Source organism: Phyllobates terribilis, unplaced genomic scaffold (assembly GCF_046119375.1).
Source record: "Phyllobates terribilis strain yellow unplaced genomic scaffold, ASM4611937v1 Scaffold_2__4_contigs__length_985480577, whole genome shotgun sequence".
NCBI classification, from domain to species: Eukaryota; Metazoa; Chordata; class Amphibia; order Anura; family Dendrobatidae; genus Phyllobates; species Phyllobates terribilis.
In genome coordinates, this window is record NW_027362762.1 from 375,317,665 (window position 1) to 375,340,662 (window position 22,998).

Here is a 22,998-nt window from a genome sequence, read left to right on the forward strand (position 1 = left end):
TTTTTTCAGAGCTAGATGCAGACAAAAAATTATTTTGAATTTGCAACCTGATGGAGGTCAGTATAGGTGGACTAATAGAACAAGTCCCACACACTGCTAGAAGGCCAAATATTTTTTCAGAGCTAGATGCAGAAAAAAATTATATTCAGTTTGCAACCTGATGGAGGTCAGTATAGATGGACTAATAGCACAAGTCCCACACACAGCTAGAAGCCCAAATATTTTTTCAGAGGTAGATGCAGATAAAAATTATTTTTAATTTGCAACCTGATGGAGGTCAGTATAGATGGACTAATAGAGAAAGTCCCTCACACTGCTAGAAGGAAAAATATTTTTTCAGAGCTAGATGCAGATAAAAATTCTTTTTAATTTGCAACCTGATGGAGGTCAGTATAGATGGACTAATAGAGAAAGTCCCACACACTGCTGGAAGGCCAAATATTTTTTCAGAGCTAGATGCAGAAAAAAAATATATTCAGTTTGCAACCTGATGGAGGTCAGTATAGATGGACTAATAGAACAAGTCCCACACACAGCTAGAAGCCCAAATATTTTTTCAGAGGTAGATGCAGATAAAAATTATTTTTAATTTGCAACCTGATGGAGGTCAGTATAGATGAACTAATAGAGAAAGTCCAACACACTGCTAGAAGGCCAAATATTTTTCCAGAGCTAGATGCAGATAAAAATAATTTTTAATTTGCAACCTGATGGAGGTCGGTATAGATGGACTAATAGAGAAAGTCCCACACACTGCTAGAAGGCCAAATATTTTTTCAGAGCTAGATGCAGAAAAAAATTATATTCAGTTTGCAACCTGATGGAGGTCAGTATAGATGGATTAATAGAACAAGTCCCACACACAGCTAGAAGCCCAATATTTTTTCAGAGGTAGATGCAGAAAAAAAATATATTCAGTTTGCAACCTGATGGAGGTCTGTATAGATGGATTAATAGAACAAGTCCCACACACTGCTAGAAGCCCAAATATTTTTTCAGAGGTAGATGCAGAAAAAATATATATTCAGTTTGCAACCTGATGGAGGTCAGTATAGATGGACTAATAGAGAAAGTCCCACACACTGCTAGAAGGCCAAATATTTTTTCAGAGCTAGATGCAGAAAAAAATTATTTTTAATTTGCAACCTGATGGAGGTCAGTATAGATGGACTAATAGAGAAAGTCCCACACACTGCTAGAAGGCCAAATATTTTTTCAGAGCTAGATGCAGAAAAAAATTATATTCAGTTTGCAACCTGATGGAGGTCAGTATAGATGGACTAATAGAACAAGTCCCACACACAGCTGGAAGCCCAAATATTTTTTCAGAGGTAGATGCAGATAAAAATTATTTTTAATTTGCAACCTGATGGAGGTCAGTATAGATGGACTAATAGAGAAACTCCCACACACTGCTAGAAGGCCAAATATTTTTTCAGAGGTAGATGCAGATAAAAATTATTTTTAATTTGCAACCTGATGGAGGTCAGTATAGATGGACTAATAGAGAAAGTCCCACACACTGCTAGAAGGCCAAATATTTTTTCAGAGCTAGATGCAGAAAAAAATTATATTCAGTTTGCAACCTGATGGAGGTCAGTATAGATGGACTAATAGAACAAGTCACACACACAGCTAGAAGCCCAAATATTTTTTCAGAGGTAGATGCAGATAAAAATTATTTTTAATTTGCAACCTGATGGAGGTCAGTATAGATGGACTAATAGAGAAAGTCCCCCACACTGCTAGAAGGCCAAATATTTTTTCAGAGCTAAATGCAGAAAAAAATTATATTCAGTTTGCAACCTGATGGAGGTCAGTATAGATGGACTAATAGAACAAGTCCCACACACTGCTAGAAGCCCAAAAATTTTTTCAGAGCTAGATGCAGAAAAAAATTATATTCAATTTGCAACCTGATGGAGGTCAGTATAAATGGACTAATAGAATGATGCTATGCCCAAAAGATTTTACTTCACTAGGTGCAGTAAAAAAATTGGTATTCTATACACAGGTGGTATATCTTGCAACACAGATAGGCTACTCCACTGACTAACACACTCTGCAATAGGCCAAAAAGGATTAGCTTTGCTAGATTCAGCCAAATGCTGTGAAAAAAACTTGCACAGCACTGGCACAGACCTGCCTGGCAAAAACTGATAGAAACTGATGTAACCTAGTCCTGAAAAGGACTGCAATTACAATTAGTCTTTACTCCCACAATCTATTTAAGAGCACAGACCTGCCTGATAAAAGTCGTAGGAAATGCTGTAACCTAGTCCTTAAAAGGACTGCAATCACAACTATTCCCTACTCCCAAGCTATCTGTAGATTTGTGCGAAAATTGGCTTGAAATTAACAAGGTATATCGCACACAGCAACAGCGGTGCCGTCTAACACGCAGCTGCAGCAGTGAGAAAATGGTGGCGACGGGGAAAATGGCTTGGTCTTATAGGGCAAGGACATGTGACATACACTGCCAATGACACATGCCCTTGCTTGTGTGAAAAACAGCAGTTCGCTCCGTGTGTGTGCTGCTGATAGGCTGACAGACTGCACCTCCCCACTGCAAATGCGGGAAAGAGAAAAAAAAATGGAGATCTTCATTATTCCTGCAGAGATCCATCCCCTGCCCCTCCCCCCACCCCGCTGTACACTCAAACTGCGTATTAACATTAATTTTCATCATTACTGAGAAAAAATCCAGTTATGATTTTGGTGCACGAACAGTTATTGAACATAACCTTGAACAGCCGAATTTTTCTCAAATCGTTCGTGTTCGCCGAACGGCTCGAACACCGCCCAAAACAGCTCGAATTTGAGATTGGCGAACAGTTCGAGTAGAACAATGCTCATCTCTAATCATTACGATCTTTCTGTGAAATCAATACTGTGGAGATTTCACCAATTTAAGATACACCAGGTAACTGCTCTCCTCCAAATTTAAAAATGTCCGAGTGCATGCAGAGAAGCTAATTAACCAAATCTGCTAATCTGGTTGAAAAACTTCACTCAGAGCCTGAACCACGCAAATGGCATACTTTATTACGTAGACATGGGGTTAAATAGTATTCTCCTTCTAGATGGGATTAGTAAAATTCCTTGCTTTTTCTGATAACTCGGCACACTGCAATTTGTTCATCCATGTATCTTTTGGCCTTAGTAACGCCTTAGGAATTCTGATGGGAGGGGGTGAGTCTGTCTCTCAGCGCCATCTTTGAGAACTCGACATGAATCTCTCTGTTATCAGCCATGCACATGCATACGTCATTCCCAGGAAATCATTTCTTCAATAAGAATAGAAACTGTTAGTTATATATTCATTAACTATTAACATAATCCATGTGCATCTACACATTTGCATACATACATACACATAGATTATTCCATCATCCCTATATTAATTCACACAGATTAGGTAATTTATTAAAAGAAACTAATTGATTTTCTATAATATATATATTTTACCTTGACAGACTACCCTAAAATCAATTATTTGCTTTTAATATCCATATGCTAAAAATCAGAGGGGGAGAAGTATTGACCCTATGTTAAGGCTATTCTGGGACCCTATGATGTGACGGGCACCCCGTCCCTTTTGGACGGACACACCAATGTTCCTAAATCTAACTCATACGAAGACCTACAGGAAAGGGATGGAGACCCTAAAAGATCTAGTGTCTGGGTAATTAAGGGCCACCCCTAACACAGAAATATGGATATTAACTTTACAAACTCAATTACTTCCAGTAATCTCTTTGGTACAACACTTTTGTTCAAAGGGGAACTGTTTGTTCATAGATTTTGAGAGCCTTAGTAACTTTCCCTGTGGGGCCGGTATTGTCTGGGATATAAGTACAACAATGCTCACCTATCATTTTGCATACAGCTCCTTTTTCTGCAAGCAACATATCCAGAGCTATTCTGTTTTGGAAGGCCATGTTGTATGTGGGTGCTAATTGGTCAGCTATCCCTTGTAAGGCATCTTTGGTGTATTGACAAATCTTTGTTGGTTATAATATATGCAATTTATCCAATCTACGTTCTTGTTAACAGTTATTATGGGTATTATGGACTCAAATCCCGCCTTCACTTGGTCTCAGGCCTTGAATTCGTCTTGCACCCCTCTAAGCACTCCGAGAACATCAATATACAGTACAGACCAAAAGTTTGGACACACCTTCTCATTTAAAGATTTTTCTGTATTTTCATGACTATGAAAATTGTACATTGACACTGAAGGCATCAAAACCCTGAATTAACACATGTGGAATTATATACTTAACAAAAAAGTGTGAAACAACTGAAAATATCTCTTATATTCTAGGTTCTTCAAAGTAGCCACCTTTTGCTTTGATGATTGCTTTGCACACTCTTGGCATTCTCTTGATGAGCTTCAAGAGGTAGTCACCGGAAATGGTTTTCATTTCACAGGTGTGCCCTGTCAGGTTTAATAAGTGAAACTTCTTGACTTATAAATGGGGTTGGGACTATCAGTTGTATTGTGCAGAAGTCTGGTGGATACACAGCTAATACTCTTACTGAATAGACTGTTAGAATTTGTATTATGGAAAGAAAAAAGCAGCTAAGTAATGAAAAATGAGTGGCCATCATTAATTTAAAATATGAAGGTCAGTCAGTCCGAAAAATTGGGAAAACTTTGAAAATGTCCCCAAGTGCAGTTGCAAAAACCATCAAGCGCTACAAAGAAACTGGCTGACATGAGGACCGCCCCAGGAAAGGAAGACCAAGAGTCACATCTGCTTCTGAGGATAAGTTTATCCGAGTCACCAGCCTCAGAAATCACAAGTTAACAGCAGCTCAGATTAGGGACCAGGTCAATGCCACACAGAGTTCTAGCAGCATACACATCTCTTCAACAACTGTTAAGAGGAGACTTTGTGCAGCAGGCCTTCATGGTAAAATAGCTGCTAGGAAACCACTGCTAAGGACAGGCAACAAGCAGAAGAGACTTGTTTGGGCTAAAGAACACAAGGAATGGACATTAGACTAGTGGAAATCTGTGCTTTGGTCTGATGAGTCCAAATTTGAGATCTTTGGTTCCAACCACCATGTCTTTGTGCGACGCAGAAAAGGTGAATGGATGGACTCTACATGCCTGGTTCCCACCATGGAGCATGGAGGAGGAGGTGTGATGGTGTGGGGGGGCTTTGCTGGTGACACTGTTGGGGATTTATTCAAAATTGAAGGCAACCTGAACCAGCATTACTACCACAGCATCTTGCAGCGGCATGCTATTCCATCTGGTTTGTGTTTAGTTGGACCATCATTTATTTTTCAACAGGACAATGACCCCAAACACACCTCCAGGCTGTGTAAGGGTTATTTGACCAAGCAGGAGAGTGATGGGGTGCTACGCCAGATGACCTGGCCTCCACAGTCACAAGACCTGAACCCAATCGAGATGGTTTGGGGTGAGCTGGACCGCAGAGTAAAGGCAAAAGGGCCAACAAGTGCTAAGCATCTCTGGGAACTCCTTCAAGATTGTTGGAAGACCATTTCCGGTGACTATCTCTTGAAGCTCATCAAGAGAATGCCAAGAGTGTGCAAAGCAGTCATCAAAGCAAAAGGTGGCTACTTTGAAGAACCTAGAATATAAGACATATTTTCAGTTGTTTCACACTTTTTTGTTAAGTATATAATTCCACATGTGTTAATTCATAGTTTTGATGCCTTCAGTGTGAATGTACAATTTTCATAGTCATGAAAATACAGAAAAATCTTTAAATGAGAAGGTGTGTCCAAAGTTTTGGTCTGTACTGTATATATGTGGGTCAAAACTGCCTTTTGGGTTAACTTCTCTCTTGGCCCTGTATGTACCTGCAAACGCAGCCTTTATTTCTTTTTTGGATTCCTAGGACTCAGATATTAGGTAAACAGACATTATTGCTTTAGTTAAGGCACATTCCCCAGTCCATTTGCCCTCCAGTCTAATCCAAATCTTCATGTCACCGCATTCAAGGAAGTGTTGTACCAGAAAACTGGAATATCATTCTCTTTGGTAACAATTGCTTGGAATGCACGTGTTACCATTACAAAGGCTTCCCCCCAGCTACTATCATCAGAAAAAGGAACATCAGGGTCGTGGGACTGAGACCGCCTTCTTGCAATGGGATTCGTGGACCCATGATGTTCGGCCTTCGACCTTCACAGCCGTAGGTGATGTAAGCAACACTTGGTAGGGCCCTTCAAATCAGGCATCCAGTGTGCCTCGCACGTGATTCTTTATCCAGACAAAATCTCCAGGCTGGATGCTGTGAGTACCTGGTTCGAGATCTGATTCTGGAATAGAAGAGTACACTGTAGCATGAGTTAGTTTTAACTCTTTAGCAAGTCCGACAACAAAATTCACAAGCTTATCATTCCCTGAACTAAGCTGCTCTGGGTAATATCGACCCATTCTAGATGGCCCCCCAAACAAGATCTCATGTGGTGTGAACCCTGTGGGTTGTCTTGGGGTATTTCATATTGAGTATAGGGCAATAGGCAGCACCTCCGGCCATGGAAGTGACAATTCTTTACTGGCTTTAAGAATTTTGTTTTTCAAAGTGCCATTCATCCTTTCACCTTTGCCGCTACTTTGAGGATGATAAGGAGTATGCAGGGCCAAATCCTCCCCAATCATCTCCCAGATTGATTTTGTAACTTCTTCAGTGAAGGCGGATCCTTGATCACTTTCAATCACTTCTGGAATCCCGAATCTGCAGATAAGTTCTGCCAGAAGCCTTTTCAATGTAGTTCTAGCGGTCATGTTGGCTACTGGGTATGCTTCTGTCCAGCCGGAAAACATATCCATCACCACTAGAACATATTCATATCTTCCACTCTTGGGTAATTGCATATGATCAATTTGGATTCTCTGGAAAGGATACTGTGACTTTGTCAGTTTCTTCTTTGGCACATGTTCTGTTCTTCCGAGATTACAAGCGCTACAAATCTCACAGATCCTAGTATAGTTTGTAGCAAGAACTGAGATCTCGGGTGCAATATAGAATTTATTGATAGCTGAAATCATCTGATTCTTCCCTCTATGTACCTTTCCATGAGCCCACTGAACCACTGTAGGATGCAGTGCTCTTGGCAGACATATTCTTCTTCCCACTCTCCAGATTCCGTCCTTACAAAACGTTCCTCCCCATCCGATGCATCCTTTTTTTTCTTCTTCTGTTACTGCATTCTGCTGGTCCACTTAAGTCCTGTGTGTCGGATTCTCTTCCAGTCTTTGCTCCTCTTCATCTTTCTCCTCTTCTTCTTCCAACCCCAAATTTCTCATTCCCGTTTCTTCCTCATCTTCTCATTGTCTCTGACTTCTGGTGAGCACAAACACCTATGTACCCCCCGACACCTTGGCATCCTCTGGGAATATTGGTTCCATAGCTGCTGCTTTTGCTGTAATGTCAGCCAGATGATTCCCCTTGGCTTCTTCTGAGTTCAGTTTCCCATGAGCCTTAATTTTGATCACAGCCACTTGCCTAGATAACTTCAGAGCTTCTAGCAGATTTCTCACTGCCGATGCATTCTGGATTGGAGCTTCACCGGCTGTCTTGTAGCCCCTCAGGGCCCATATCAGGCCAAAGTCGTGGGCAATCTCGAATCCGTACCTCGAGTCCATGTAGATATTGGCCACTCGACTCTCTGCGCACTTGCAGGCTTCGGTCAGAGCATACAGTTCGGCCTCTTGAACTGACATATAAGATGGCAGTGGTCCAGCAGAAACAACCGTTGGTGGGGACACCACCACATATCCGGTATGGTAAGTTCCATATTCATCTGCGTATCTGGACCCGTCAGTATACAGTATCAGATCCGCTTCAGCCTGTGGCTGCTCAGAAACAGTAGGTAGGTGAGAGGTTTTTGCCTTCATGACCTCAAGGCAATCATAGTCACTCGAATCAGGGTATTCATGGTCTTCTGAGGACCCCCCTAAGTCTTCAGAGCAGTCCCCCCTTGACAGAGGAAGCAGAGTGGAGGGGATCAAGACAGTACATCACCGAAGAGCTATATTTTCTGGTAAAAGGATCTCACATTGGATTTTGACACGACTTTGCATAGATAGATGGTTGTGCAGGGTTTGTGCAAGGATTGTTTTCAAATCATGAGGGACCAGTATAGTTGTAGGAAGGCCAAATACAACATCTCCTGTTCTGTGGAGGAGTTCTGTAGCTGCCAGCACTGCTTTGAGACATGTTGGAGCTGTTTGCGCCACTGGATCCAATTTACTGGAATAATATCCGATGGGTCTCATGTGGCCTCCATGTTTTTGTGCCAGAACTCCTGAGGCATGACCACACACTTCAGAGACAAATAGAAAGAATGGAAATTCATAGTTGGGAATCCCCACTGCAGGGGATGAAATGATGAGTTCTTTCAACTGGTCCATTGCATCTTCAGCTTCTTGGTCAAAACGCAGGTCAAGCTCAGAAGAGTGGACCCGATCATATAGAGGTTGCATGAGAACTGATGCATTAGGGATCCACTGCCTGCAGTATGTGACCATTCCCAGGAAAGCTTGGAGTTGTTTGACAGTTCTCGGGTACGGGATGTCACGGATGGCAGTTTTCCGCTCTTCAGTGAGTTGCTTGGTACCTTGGGATATGCAATGACCTACAAACACAACTTTGGTACAACACCATTGTAGCTTTCGCAGAGTAACTTTGCATCCGTTGGTGGCCAGAAATTGGAGCAAAGAATAGCTGAACCTGTGGAAAGTTTGGTCATCGGGACAACAGAGGAGTAGATCATCGACATATTGTATCAATATGACTTCAAGGTTCTCACTCTTCCAGCGTTGGAGACAGGTAGTTAAGGCCAGTGTGAAGTGATGAGGGGAGTTCTGAGCTTCTTGAGGCATAACGGTCCAGGTGTACTGTACTCCTCTGTGTGTAAAAGCAAAAAGATACTACAGTCTGGATGCAGAGGCACACTGAAGAAGGCGTTTGCCTTGTCGATTACTGTAAAATGTGTTGCCTCAGGGAGAATTTCACTGAGTAATGTATGTGGATTTGGCACCACTGGGGTCTCCAGGATTGTAACTGCATTCACAGCTCTCAGATCTTGCACCTTCCTGAATTTATCCGGTCCTCCTCTTGCAGTTTTCTTCTTCACTGGAAACAATGGAGTATTAGCAGGAGAAACACAGGGAATTAATGCTCCTTTCTTGAGTAATTTTTGGATCTGGGCATCTAATGATGCCTCTTGGACTGCTTTCAGTGGGTGCTCTGGGAGTCTGGGAATCCATGCACCTTCTTTCAGGAAAACTTGGACTGGCGGGACAGGCAGTCGGCCTATATCATCAGGATCTTGAGACCAGAGTTCAGGTGGTATGCCGTCAAGATAATGCTGTGGTATGGCGGTTGTTTCAAATTGGATGACACACAATGGGAGGGCATGTACCTTTGTTTGTTCCTCTAATGATAACGGAGTAGAGACATCTAGATGCATTCCATTCTCATCATATGATATCTGAGCATTTAACTTCTGGAGTAGATCTGCTCCCAACAAATTAAGCGGGCAGGTGTCTGAAACAAGCAATCTGGCCAGCAGCTTCTGTTCTTTTCCAATAGGCAATGGAAAAGTTAGTCAGGATGAGTGTGGTTTTCCATCCACTCCCACACATGAAAGGAAATCATCAGATATAAACGATTCATTGGGTAAATCTCTTGACACTTATTACTGCTCTGGCTGCACCCGTGTCTACTAGAAATGGTAAAGTTCTCTCCTCTACATCAATTTTGACAGTAGAAATCAGTCCAGATTTAGTGGGGATGTTTTCAACTGAGGTCAATGTGAGCACGGGTTTGCCACTGTCCTATGCGGGGTAATTCTGGTCTTCCCCCGCAAACCGGCGTGGTAGGTCCCTGTTATTTTGGTACATCTGTTGCAGTGGCTGGTCTCTGTAATTCTTCACACGTTCTCTTGACATTGTCTCATACTCTCTTTGTGGTGGCTGCCGTGATGACTGTCTATACTCTTGGCGGGAGTACCGTGGATTCCCTTGGTAGCGTGAAGAATCTCTTCTTTCAAATTGCGGGTTGTAGGAGAGTGGCATCAAGCCATAGAAAGGATCCCCTCTATTCTCTGGACATTCTCTTCTGAAATGACCTGGTTGGTTACAACAGTGACAGATTGGTTCCTTTAGTCTTAAACTTGGACCTCTGTACATTTGTTGGGGACCCATCCATCGTTAGGGTGAGCAGTATAGTTGTGGTTGGTATCCTGGGGGATATGGCAACTGTTCTTGTTGATTATCTGCAGGTTGATAGACTACTAGAGCAACTGGAGCAGGAGCAGGAACAGGAGTCAGTGCAGGTGCTGGAGCAGGCTCTGGAGCTGGCCTTGGTACAGCATTCAATTGTTTCTCTATAGCTTTAGCAATGAGGAGTACCTTTCACGGGGACATGTCCACATATTCTGGTCTGGAGTCTGTAAGCTTTGCTGAGATTTCCTCTCTGAATCCCCTGACAAATGAAGTGACTAGCAGATTCTGTTGGATCCTCTGACCTTCATCGAACCCTTGATCCTTGAACAGAATATAGATTCTGGTGTAAAATTTTTCGACATTCTCCCCTGATTCTTGAGTACAGTCCAATGCACTGGTAGATGAGTCTATGAGCTGCTCCTTGGCCCATTGCTGAAGTTGTTGACGCAAAGCTCCTCCTGATTGGAAAGTCTCCTTGTCTGTCACTTAGCTGTCATTCAAAGCTACTTGAATTATTGGCCAGAAGGCATCTCCCGTTTTAATGCTAGTGATTTCATTAAGATCTTTCCAAGTGGCTGAGTAAGTTTGTTGAATTTGTCAGATACTTCTTTACAATGCCATAGGGTGTCTGTCTGGGTCAGGTAGTTGACTAATCACTTGATTAACTTGTGAGGGTGTGAATGCCACATATCTATTATGGTGATCTGGCACTGGAGATTCTGACTGAGAAGATGTTGAGGGAGTTGCCGGCAACATAGCAACAGGAGGTGGGCTTGTTTGTCCAGGAAATAGTTCATTTGGGTTATCTTCTGAGGTCATCTGGTGGCTGAGTGGGTCTGATCTAGGTCGGGTGAGAATTTGATATTTCTGATAGTCATTGCTGATTAGTCTTATCTCCTCCAACATAGTTAATCCTCTATACTCCCGTACAGCTTGGAGTATTGCTTAGGCACAGGCTTGAATAGGAAATCCATACATTCCAGAACTTATAGCAGGAAGAGCAATAGAAGTAAGGTTCCTTGTTCCAACATAGTTCTGAATATTGTTGATTGTAGCTCTAAGTTGTGTCACACATTGATCATGATGATCTTCATCATACACATTCCGGGTGTAGTGTGTATTGCGGTCTATATTCCGGGTGCGCCAAGATGGCCACCACCGGAAGGAAGCACACTACAGGAAGGGTGTGCCAAGATGGCCGCCACCAAAGGGACATCTGATCAGAGGCGAAGCAATGGGTGTAGCAACATGACTGCTGCAGGAAGGGTTGGAACTTTGGGCAGACATAGGTATAACAGGTGAGGATGGGGCTCTAGGAGTGGCTTGGGTAGTAGCAAGGGGTGGGCCTCCTGGATGGGTCCCGTGACATGCAACACAATAATCTGCTGACAATGGATTCTGCTGGCCACAATTAGAACACACCCAACAATTCATTGCGCTGCCATTATAGGGCGGTGGCGGAGGCATGGTGGGGAGGGGAGGAACAGTGTGAGGTCTGGGACGTGGTGCCCCGCATGCAACACAAGTATCTCTAGTATCAGGATTCTGCTGACTGCAATTTGTACATGTCCACCCGCCCTGTCCGCCATTATCGGGCGGTGGCTGAAGAGCAGTATCTTTGTAATACACATAGCATGGCGTCTTTCCCTTATTGTTTGTATTTTCTTCCTCCACTCACCCCTCTTTTGACAAATTCTCTGCTGTTCTATACCAAGCCAAAGCTGTTTGTAACAATCCTTCATCTTCTAGCTTGCCCTTTTTCTTCTTCATAATTTCTTGCCATTCTAGCGACTGTAACCGGCCCTTATCTGGTAGCTCACATATTTTAGTTAACTATTTAAGTTTCTGCACATACTTTTTCCCTTCTTTCGATAAACTCAGCGCAACCTTTTTCCACATGTATGCACTTTGCAACAACCTATTATCTTTCAGTTTTCGCGCTTTCACAAATTGCTACATTCAACATCTCGTACTGTAATCTACCCCCTGGGTACAACCCACACAATGACATTACTCTTTTGGTTTTCTCTACATATTTCCTTCCTTCTCTTCTAGCAACTATATCTTTGGGGTCCTGTTGCTCCTGGTCGAGCGACCCCTGCAACCCAAACAATGTCTTTAGTTTCCCCATGATTTTGGCTCCAGGCGTTCCGTCCCCTTAGACTTATGATCAGACGAGGCAGCAGGCAGCTGATACACAAGTAGAATTGTAACAAGTCCCTACACTCCCTACCAAGCACTGAATTGATTCTTTTACGACTTAATGAAGCACTGAACGTCTTAATAGAGGATTGGTTAACCCCGCGTGCCCGCGTCCTAATGACGTCTTAATACACAACTTATCAGCAACGTCACTCCCCACGTGCCCACGTTATAAACAATGAAATTTTCCTAAATTCACAAGCGTATACTTGTACACCCCTGCGTACAAAGATCATTCTAACGGGATGGGACACCTAAGATACCACAGAGCAGCAGTTAGCCAGGAGCAATTACACACCAGATTTCTTGGAATCACACAGCGGGGACCCACCTAGTTGCACGGGCTGTCCCTAAGGGCCAATCTAGACACCACAAACTCACCAGAGACCGCTCAAAATATGAGTAAGCACTACGGATTCATTAAATCTTCAGACATACCGTATTCAGTGATGAGAGCTGATCAGGCTCTCGCTTTGAGCAGTCCCGGCTCGTCCGTAGGTAGTCTGGTGATGGGCACCCTGAGACTTAGAGTCCCCTCGCGTGTCATCCGAGTCACAGCACCATTTGTGGAGGTTTCACCAATTTAAGATACACCAGGTAACTGCTCTCCTTCAAATTTAAAGATGTCTGAGTGCATGCAGAGAAGCTAATTAACCAAATCTGTTAATCTGGTTGAAAAACTTCACTCAGAGACTGAACCACGCAAATGGCATACTTTATTACGTAGACATGGGGTTAAATAGTATTCTCCTTCTAGGTGGGATTAGTAAAATTCCTTGCTTTTTCTGATAACTCGGCACACTGCAATTTGTTCATCCATGTATCTTTAGGCCTTAGTAATGCCTTAGGAATTCCGATGGGAGGGGGTGAGTTTGTCTCTCAGCGCCATCTTTGCCAACTCGACATGAATCTCTCTCTTATCAGCCAGGAAATCATTTCTACAATAAGAATAGAAACTGTTAGTTATATATTCATTAACTATTAAGATAATCCATGTGCATATACACATTTAGGTAATCTATTAAAAGAAACTAATTGATTTTCTATAATATATATATTTTACCTTGACAATACCGTGGTTGGCATTCGTAAGAGATCATGATTTTAGCTATACAGAGCAGCGCTAATACACTGCTATGTATAGCACAAGTGTTCAGAAAATCGCAGCTTCCAGACCATTAAGGATATGTTCACACATCATGTTTTTTTTGCATTCATTTTCTGCAGAAAAACCTAATCTCTTGCCAGGAGATTGTTCAGGATTTTTGTGCAGTTTTCTTGCTTTTTTTTCTTTTTTGTAGGTGCGTTTTTTCAGCGTTTTTTTTCACTGTCCTTTTGTCTCTGTTATGCATGTACATAAAGTTCAGTGAAAGAAATCTCATTCTGGTTAATGCACAAAAAACGCTGAAAAATAGTTACCTGCGTTTTTGGTGCATTTTTTCACCACCGATTACTTCCTATGGGTGAAAAAACACTGAAAGAACACTGAAAGAAGTTGCATGCTCTATTTTCAAAAAAAACAAGAAAGGCACAAAATTCTGAAAAAAAACAAACATGATGTGTGAACTATGAATTCTGGAATCTCATTGACTTTTCTGGTACTGAAAAAGGCAGTTGAAAATTTGCATAAAAATCTGCAGCAAAAAACCCTGAAAAAAAACATGATGTGTGAACATAGTCTAAGAGGACTATTGAATGAAGTTAAAGGTGAAATTAAAAAAAAATATATGAAAAAAAACAAGCAAAGCATAAAAGTTCAAATCACCTCATTTTTGCCCCATTAAAAATAAAACAAAATAAAAGATACACATATTTGGTATAGCTGCATTCGTAAAAGTCTGATCTATCAAAATATAAAGTAAATTAATCTTAAAGGTAAACGGCGTAAAGAGAAAAAAATCAAAACTCCAAAATTAAGTTCTATGGCCGCCGTAACATTGCAATAAAATGCAATAAAAGTCGTTTAAAACATCATATCTACCCCAAAGTGGTATTAGTAAACAGTTAAAATGACAGTTTAGGGCACAAAAAAAATCAGTTTTACCATATAGTGAACATCCACATCGATTAGAAAAAGCTATGTATAAAAACAATATTTTTATTGAGAAGACAAAATTTAAAAAACAAAGTGTCAGTACATTTAAAAAGTGAGAAACCACAGAAGAGACATTTGGTGGATATACCTGGATAATGATATATACATTATTTGTGCATTATAAATACAGTCAGTAAGAAGTTCAATATGAATCAATAAGCACACATAAGGAAAATCGCATGTGTCTGTATGTATACTAACAATATGTATACGGATCAATTATCTGTCCAAAATTTGTCAATAAAAATTAATATCCAGTAAAGTAATCAAGCATTATATGTACGCATGCATTATATGTCATATAGAGAAATTCAGATATATTTGGCTGTATATATACAGAGTATGCATGTGATTCAACTGCGTGGCAAGAAGGTAAGCAAACGAGCAGAGCATCATGCTAGTCACATATCAAACATAGAGTATCAAACAAACCGCACATATATACAAAGTAAAGCAATAAAATACTTAATTGATATTGCACATAATTACCTTAGAGATAGGTAACTAGGAACCAACCACACCCGATGCGCGGTTCGCAAGCAAATGCTTCGTCCAGGAGGAGTCTGTACAAGGGAGGAGACACAGCACAACGGAGACACTCAGGGACACAATAGGGACAGCACTGCCCCTGAAATTAGCGTCACTGATGACGCTTTGTTTCAGGGTAGGGGCAGAGGCTGTGACAGTGACAACAGACTCTGTCCCTTTCATGATGCTTCGTTTAAGTGTTCCTAACAAATAAAGTAGCACTCTGTAGTGCTATAGTATGCGTACTTCATGTTTGCAAACTATAACGCTACAGAGTGCTACTTCATTTGTTAGTTATATTTGGAGATGGCTACTCTTAGTAAGCACCTGTGCAGACCGGTTTTCTGTTTGGAAGTGATGGTTAGTCTTTTGATATCCGTTTACGCATACCAGCATGCACTGGTGATACTCAAACAAATCATCAACAGACAGGAAAAAAATACAAAAGCAGTTAGACTGTGCAATTAGGAAACGGTGGGGAATTTTTTAAGACAAGTATATAAAAAAATAGCTTAGAATTATGGGACTAAATAGAGTTAGGAAAAAAATTCTTTACCTTCAGATCACCCCTTTAATAATGTTTATCAGGGCTCTGTGGTGACCATATCATCACTTCCAGGACTCCCTGTTCTTTTTTACTCTGAAGATTGTTCTTAATCTTAATTACATTGGCTGTATGCTGGTGGTTACTGTCCTGCTGCAGAATAAATTTGGGGGAAATCAGCCTCAGTGGTGGTATTGTATGATAGATAAGTATCTGCCTGTATCTTTTTAGCATTGAGGACATCAAAAAATGGGCAGTGTTGAGAATAGTGTTGAGCCACCCCCGTAGTGTTCGGGTTCGGTTCGGTTCGTCGAACACCGGGATGTTCGAGGAACTGTTCGTCGAACTGTTCGTCGAACACCTTAGAACACCGTCGAACACCGTTAAAACCAATGGCAAGCAAACAAAAACACATAGAAACACATAGAAAACACCTGCAAAGGTGTCCAAAAGCTGACAAACTGCTCAGAAGACACTCTCTTTAAAAAAGCCGGCCGGCAAATTCAGCAGCGGCATACACCGGTACCCGACAATTTAGACAAGAAGGAATAGAGCATCACACATAGATTAGATAGATAGAAACATGTCAGTCACACATATAAGAAGTACAGTGACAGTGTTGGTTACTGCACTTGTCATTTAGTGTAAAGGATTTATTAAAAAAAATATTAGTGTTTTCATGCACCGTCTCTTTAAAAAAGCCGGCCGGCAATTCAGCATCTGTACCCGACAATTTAGAACAGAAAGAATAGAGCTTCACACATAGATTAGATAGATAGAAACATGTCAGTCACATATATAATAAGTACAGTGATAGTGTTGCTTACTGTACTTGTCATTTAGTGTAAAGGATTTATTTAAAAAAATAATAGTGTTTTCATGCACTGTCTCTTTAAAAAAGCCGGCCGGCAATTCAGCAGCGGTACCCGACAATTTAGAACAGAAAGATAGAGCATCACACATAGATTAGATAGATAGAAACATGTCAGTCACATATATATGAAGTACAGTGATAGTGTTGGTTACTGTACTTGTCATTTAGTATTAAAATAAAGGATTTATTATTAAAAAAATTGGCGTGGGGTTCCCCTTAATTTTAGGCTCTAGCGGCGGTTAAGCAGACGGCTGGGGCAGATGTTTGAAGCCTGGGAAGGGGGTAATACCCACGGAGCTTCCCAGGCTACTAATATCAGCCTCCAGCTGAATACATAGCCTTTACTAGCTATTAAAATGGGGGACCCCCCAAAAAAAATGACGTGGGGTCCCCCTTAATTTAATAGCTAGCAAAGGCTAGGCAGACAGCTGGGGGCTGATATTAATAGCCCAGGAAGGGAGCCATGAATATTGGCCCCCTCCCAGGCTAGAAACACCAGCCGTCAGCCGCCCCAGAAATGGCGCATTCATAGGATGCGCCAATTCTGGCACTTAGCCTCGCTCTTCCACGCTGCCCTGGTGCGGTGGCAGGGGGTAATAGGGTTGGGGTTGATGTCAGCTTATAATGCCAGCTGACATCAAGCCCAGGTTAGTAATGGAGAGGCGTCTATAAGACACCCCCATTACTAACCCCATAGTCAAAGTTAAAAAAAACACAAACACCCAGAATAAAGTCCTTTAATTGAAATAAAGACACAATCCTTTATTGTTCTAAATTAAACCATACTTACCATCACGCCCATTCCAGCTGAAGCCAACGATCTCCTGCAATAAAAGAAAAATAATAAAGCAACCTCATCCTTACCTTTCCATGGTTCCCACGACAGCTTCAGCTCTGCTACATCGAGATGACAGGCTGGACCGCAGCAGAACGCTGCCATCCAGCCTGTCATCCCGCAGACACTGAGAAGCGCAGGCTCGCTTGCGCTGCTCAGCGTCTCTCTGTGACGACATCCAGATGAGCCGAGTTCATGTCCAATGAACTCGGCTCACCTCATGCACGTCACTGACAGCGTGGGAAAATTCTCACGCTGAAGCGCTGATTGCAGGAGAATTTTCCCACGCTGTCAGTGACGTGCAGGAGGTGAGCTGAGTTCATTGGACATGAGCTCACCTCATGCACATCACTGACAGCGTGGGAGTATTCTCCTGCACTCAGCACTTCAGCGTGAGAATTTTCCAACGCTGTCAGTGACGTGCATGAGGTGAGCCGAGTTCATTGGACATGACCTCGGCTCATCTGGATGCCGTCACAGCGAGACAGTGAGGAGCGCAAGCATGCCTGCGCTTCTCAGTGTCTGCGGGATGACAGACTGGATGGCAGCGTTCTGCTGCGGTCCAGCCAGTCATCTCGATGTAGCAGAGCTGAAGCTGTCGTGGGAACCATGGAAAGGTAAGGATGAGGTTGGTTTATTATTTTTCTTTTATTGCAGGAGATCGTTGGCTTCAGCTGGAATGGGTGTGATGGTAAGTATGGTTTAATTTAGAACAATAAAGAATTGTGTCTTTATTTCAATTAAAGGACTTTTTCTGGGTGTTGTGTTTTTTTTAAATACTTTACTAGAAATTCATGGCGGTCATGTCTAATACTGGCGTGACCCCATGAATTTTGGGCTTGGGGCCAGCTGATAATACCAAGCTGGCCCTAACCCCTTTATTACCCAGTGAGCCACCGCACCAGGGCCCTGGATGAGTTGGGTACAGCGCCAGAAGATGGCGCTTCTATGAACGCGCCATTTTCCGGGGTGGCTGCGGACTGCAATTTGTAGCGGGGTTGGGGCCCAGAAAGCTTGGGCCTCCCTGCGCTGCAGATTCCAGCCCCCAGCTGCCTAGTTGTACCTGGCTGGACACAAAAATAGGGCGAAGCCCCACGTACTTTTTTTTTAATTATTTCATGAAATTCATGAAATAATTAAGAAAAAAAGGGCTTCCCTATATTGTTGTGTCCGGCCAGGTACAAATAGGCAGCTGGTGGATGGGGGCAGCCCGTTCCTGCCTGCTGTACCTGGCTGGACACAAATATAGTGCGAAGCCCCACTTCAATTTTTTTAAATTATTTCAGGAAATTCATGAAATAATTTAAAAAAAATTGACGTGGGGCTTCGCACTATATTTGTGTCCAGCCAGGTACAGCAGGCAGGAACGGGCTGCCCCCAACCACCAGCTGCCTATTTGTACCTGGCCGGACACAACAATATAGGGAAGCCCTTTTTTTCTTAATTATTTCATGAAATAATTTAAAGAAAATTGACGTGGGGCTTCGCCCTGTTTTTGTGTCCAGCCAGGTACAACTAGGCAGCTGGGGGCTGGAATCCGCAGCGCAGGGAGGCCCAAGCTTTCTGGGCCACCCCCGCTGCAAATTGCAGTCCGCAGCCACCCCGGAAAATGGCGCGTTCATAGAAGCGCCATCTTCTGGCGCTGTACCCAACTCATCCAGGGCCCTGATGCGGTGGCTCACTGGGTAATAAAGGGGTTAGGGCCAGCTTGGCATTATCAGCTGGCCCTAAGCCCGAAATTCATGGGGTCACGCCAATATTAGACATGACCACCATGAATTTCTAGTAAAGTATTTAAAAAAAACACAACACCCAGAAAAAAGTCCTTTAATTGAAATAAACACACAATTCTTTATTGTTCTAAATTAAACCATACTTACCATCACGCCCATTCCAGCTGAAGCCAACGATCTCCTGAAATAAAAGAAAAATAATAAAGCAACATCATCCTTACCTTTCCATGGTTCCCATGACAGCTTCAGCTCTGCTACATCGAGATGACAGGCTGGACCGCAGCAGAACGCTGCCATCCAGCCTGTCATCCCGCAGACACTGAGAAGCGCAGGCTTGCTTGCGCTCCACAGTGTCTCTCTGTGAGGGCATCCAGATGAGCCGAGTTCATGTCCAATGAACTCGGCTCACCTCATGCACGTCACTGACAGCGTGGGAAAATTCTCCTGCACTCACCGCTTCAGCGTGGGAGAATTCTCACACTGAAGCGCTGAGTGCAGGAGAATTCTCCCACGCTGTCAGTGACGTGCAGGAGGTGAGCTGAGTTCATTGGACATGAGCTCACCTTATGCACGTCACTGACAGCGTGGGAAAATTCTCCTGCACTCAGCGCTTCAGCGGGAGAATTCTCACGCTGAAGCGCTGAGTGCAGGAGAATTTTCCCACGCTGTCAGTGACGTGCATGAGGTGAGCCGAGTTCATTGGACATGAACTCGGCTCATCTGGATGTCGTCACAGAGAGACGCTGAGCAGCGCAAGTAAGCCTGCGCTTCTCAGTGTCTGCGGGATGACAGGCTGGATGGCAGCGTTCTGCTGCGGTCCAGCCTGTCATCTCGATGTAGCAGAGCTGAAGCTGTCGTGGGAACCATGGAAAGGTAAGGATGAGGTTGCTTTATTATTTTTCTTTTATTGCAGGAGATCGTTGGCTTCAGCTGGAATGGGCGTGACGGTAAGTATGGTTTAATTTAGAACAATAAAGGATTGTGTCTTTATTTCAATTAAAGGACTTTATTCTGGGTGTTTGTGTTTTTTTTAACTTTGACTATGGGGTTAGTAATGGGGGTGTCTTATAGACGCCTCTCCATTACTAACCTGGGCTTGATGTCAGCTGGCATTATAAGCTGACATCAACCCCAACCCTATTACCCCCTGCCACCGCACCAGGGCAGCGTGGAAGAGCGAGGCTAAGTGCCAGAATTGGCGCAACCTATGAATGCGCCATTTCTGGGGCGGCTGACGGCTGGTGTTTCTAGCCTGGGAGGGGGCCAATATTCATGGCTCCCTTCCTGGGCTATTAATATCAGCCCCCAGCTGTCTGCCTAGCCTTTGCTAGCTATTAAATTAGGGGGGACCCCACGTCATTTTTTTTGGGGGGTCCCCCATTTTAATAGCTAGTAAAGGCTATGTATTCAGCTGGGGGCTGATATTAGTAGCCTGGGAAGCTCCGTGGGTATTACCCCCTTCCCAGGCTTCAAACATCTGCCCCAGCCGTCTGCTTAACCTCCGCTAGAGCCTAAAATTAAGGGGAACCCCACGCCAATTTTTTTAATAATAAATCCTTTATTTTAATACTAAATGACAAGTACAGTAACCAACACTATCACTGTACTTCATATATATGTGACTGACATGTTTCTATCTATCTAATCTATGTGTGAAGCTCTATTCTGTCTGTTATAAATTGTCGGGTACAGATGCTGAATTGCCGGCCGGCTTTTTTAAAGAGACGGTTCACGAAAACACTGTTATTTTTTTTGATAAATCCTTTACGCTAAATGACAAGTACAGTAAGCAGCACTTTCACTGTACTTCGTATATATGTGGCTGACATGTTTATATCTATCTAATCTATGTGTGAAGCTCTATTCTTTCGGTTCTAAATTGTCGGGTACCGGTGTATGCCGCTGCTGAATTGCCGGCTTTTCATGTTTCACTGTGAGCACTGTTCCCATCGATTTGGGCAATCACTGTAATGCCACAACCACCATGGCTGTGGCATTACAGTGAGTGGCAGACAATCCCTGCATGATTGGTGCTCTAAATAGCGCCAGACATGCAGGACACGCTTTTGGTGCACGAACAGTTATCGAACATAACCTCGAACAGCCGAATTTTTTGCAAATCGTTCGGGTTCGTCGAACAACTCGAACACCGCCCAAAACAGCTCGAATTTGAGATTGGCGAACAGTTCTAGTCGAACACCGCTCATCTCTAGTTGAGAACCGTGGACACAGAGGTCGGCCACGAAAATTTGGTGCACCAAATGAATGATACATCATGCTTACGTACCCATGAAGATAGAAAATGTCCAGCAGTACAATCACCTTGGAAATGACAATAGCCAGTGTGACATTCACTTATCTAGTGTTTGGAGAAATCTGATCAAAAGTGGTCATCTTGTAAGAATTGTGCCCAAAAGACACACATTCCACATGTTAACAAGGCCAAGTGACTCAACTATGGATGAAAACATAGTAACTGGGCTGCAGAAAATTAGCAACAGGCACTCAGGACTGATGGGTCAAAATTTAAAAAATTTGGCTATAACAGAAGACAGTTTGTGCACCAAAGAGCTAGACAGCAGCACAATAATGAGTGTTTACAGGCAACAGTGAAGCATGCTAGAGGTTTCTAGAAAGTTTGGGGCTGCATGTCAGCAAATGTAGTTGGGGATTTCATCAGGAGTTATGGTATCTTCAATACTCAGTGTAACATCCCTGGCGGCGTGCTGGCATGGCTTACCATCTCCCACCATGCAAGACCGCCAACTTATCTATCAGTTCTGGCTACACACTTTGCTCCATTACTTGCTGTGTGCATGTCTCTTGTCTGATTGCTTAGGGCGGCAGCGCTGTTACTTCCTGATTCTTAAAGTTACAGTGTGTGCACAGTCCTAATGCGTCCCCAGCCTATTGCTGTGAGTCACTGGATACTTAAATCACCTCTACCCAGTAGGAGGTGCCTAAGCAATACTTTCTTTCAGTGTGTTCTGTGCAACTGTGTTGCCAGGTCCTGTCCTATATCTTGTCTGTTTCCGCCACCCTGGGGGCTGAGTACCCAGGCTCGTTCCTGTATCTTGTTTGAGGTTCAGTTCCTGTCTGAACTGTGTCCTTGCCCATTACCTGTTTGTCTCTATGTCCGATTCTTCCCTTTTCCTGCAGTGTCTGAACCTTCACCTAACTCCAACTCGTTTTCTCTGTACTTCTGTTTGTGAGTTTAGTGTCCACTCGTTATTTCATTGCATATACACCTTGTGTGTATCTGGTTATGCTTGTCCCATTTCCCTGCCTCCGTATCTACCTCCTGTGTTCTAGCTATCTTCCTGTGTTTCCCAGTCTGTTCCATGTGAACAGAGCCCTGTCCTGTCTGCCCGCACCTGCGGCTCTGCTCCACTCTGCTCCGCTTGAACTCCGCACCTGTGGCTCTGCTCCACTCTGCTCTGCTCCGCTTGCCCTCCGCAACTGCGGCTCTGCTCCACTTGCCCTCTGCACCTGCGGCTCTGCTCCGCTCCACCCCACTCAGCTTGCCCTCTGCTCTGCTCTGCCCCACTCTACTTGCCCTCCGTACCTGCGGCTCTGCTCCGCTCTGCTTGTCCTCCGCGCCTGCGGCTCTGCTCTGCTTGTCCACTGCACCTGCACCTCTGTTCCTGTATCCCAGTCTGTACTGGTCCCCATCCAGCCTGTTTTCCTACCTGCCAGTACCCGCCTGTCGGCGTACCAGCTGTGCCTGCCAGTACCCGCCTGTCTGCATACCAGCCGTGCCTGCCAGTACCCACCTGTCTGCATACCAGCCATACCTGCCGGTGCCCACCTATTTGCATACCAGCCTAACCTGCTCGTTCCTGCATTACCCGGTGTGGGTCAACAGCTGTGACTGGGGTCTGACCTGGAGTAGCACCTGGGCCACCTCCCACGTCCCTCCTCGGATCACGGATTCGATTAAGCCGCCGTGTGTTCGAGGTCGGATCTGG

General features: G+C 43.5%; 1 long non-coding RNA gene across 2 annotated transcripts in view; it reads right to left on the bottom strand.

The window, feature by feature from the left end:
- Positions 1-13,134: 13,134 nt before the first annotated feature.
- The window catches only part of LOC141252301 (uncharacterized), a 557,231-nt gene continuing 547,367 nt past the window's right edge, over positions 13,135-22,998 (bottom strand). For both annotated transcript variants that reach the window (XR_012313745.1, XR_012313741.1), the window contains exon 4: positions 13,135-13,359. This is a non-coding gene — a long non-coding RNA (uncharacterized lncRNA). The remainder of the gene's footprint in view (positions 13,360-22,998) is intronic.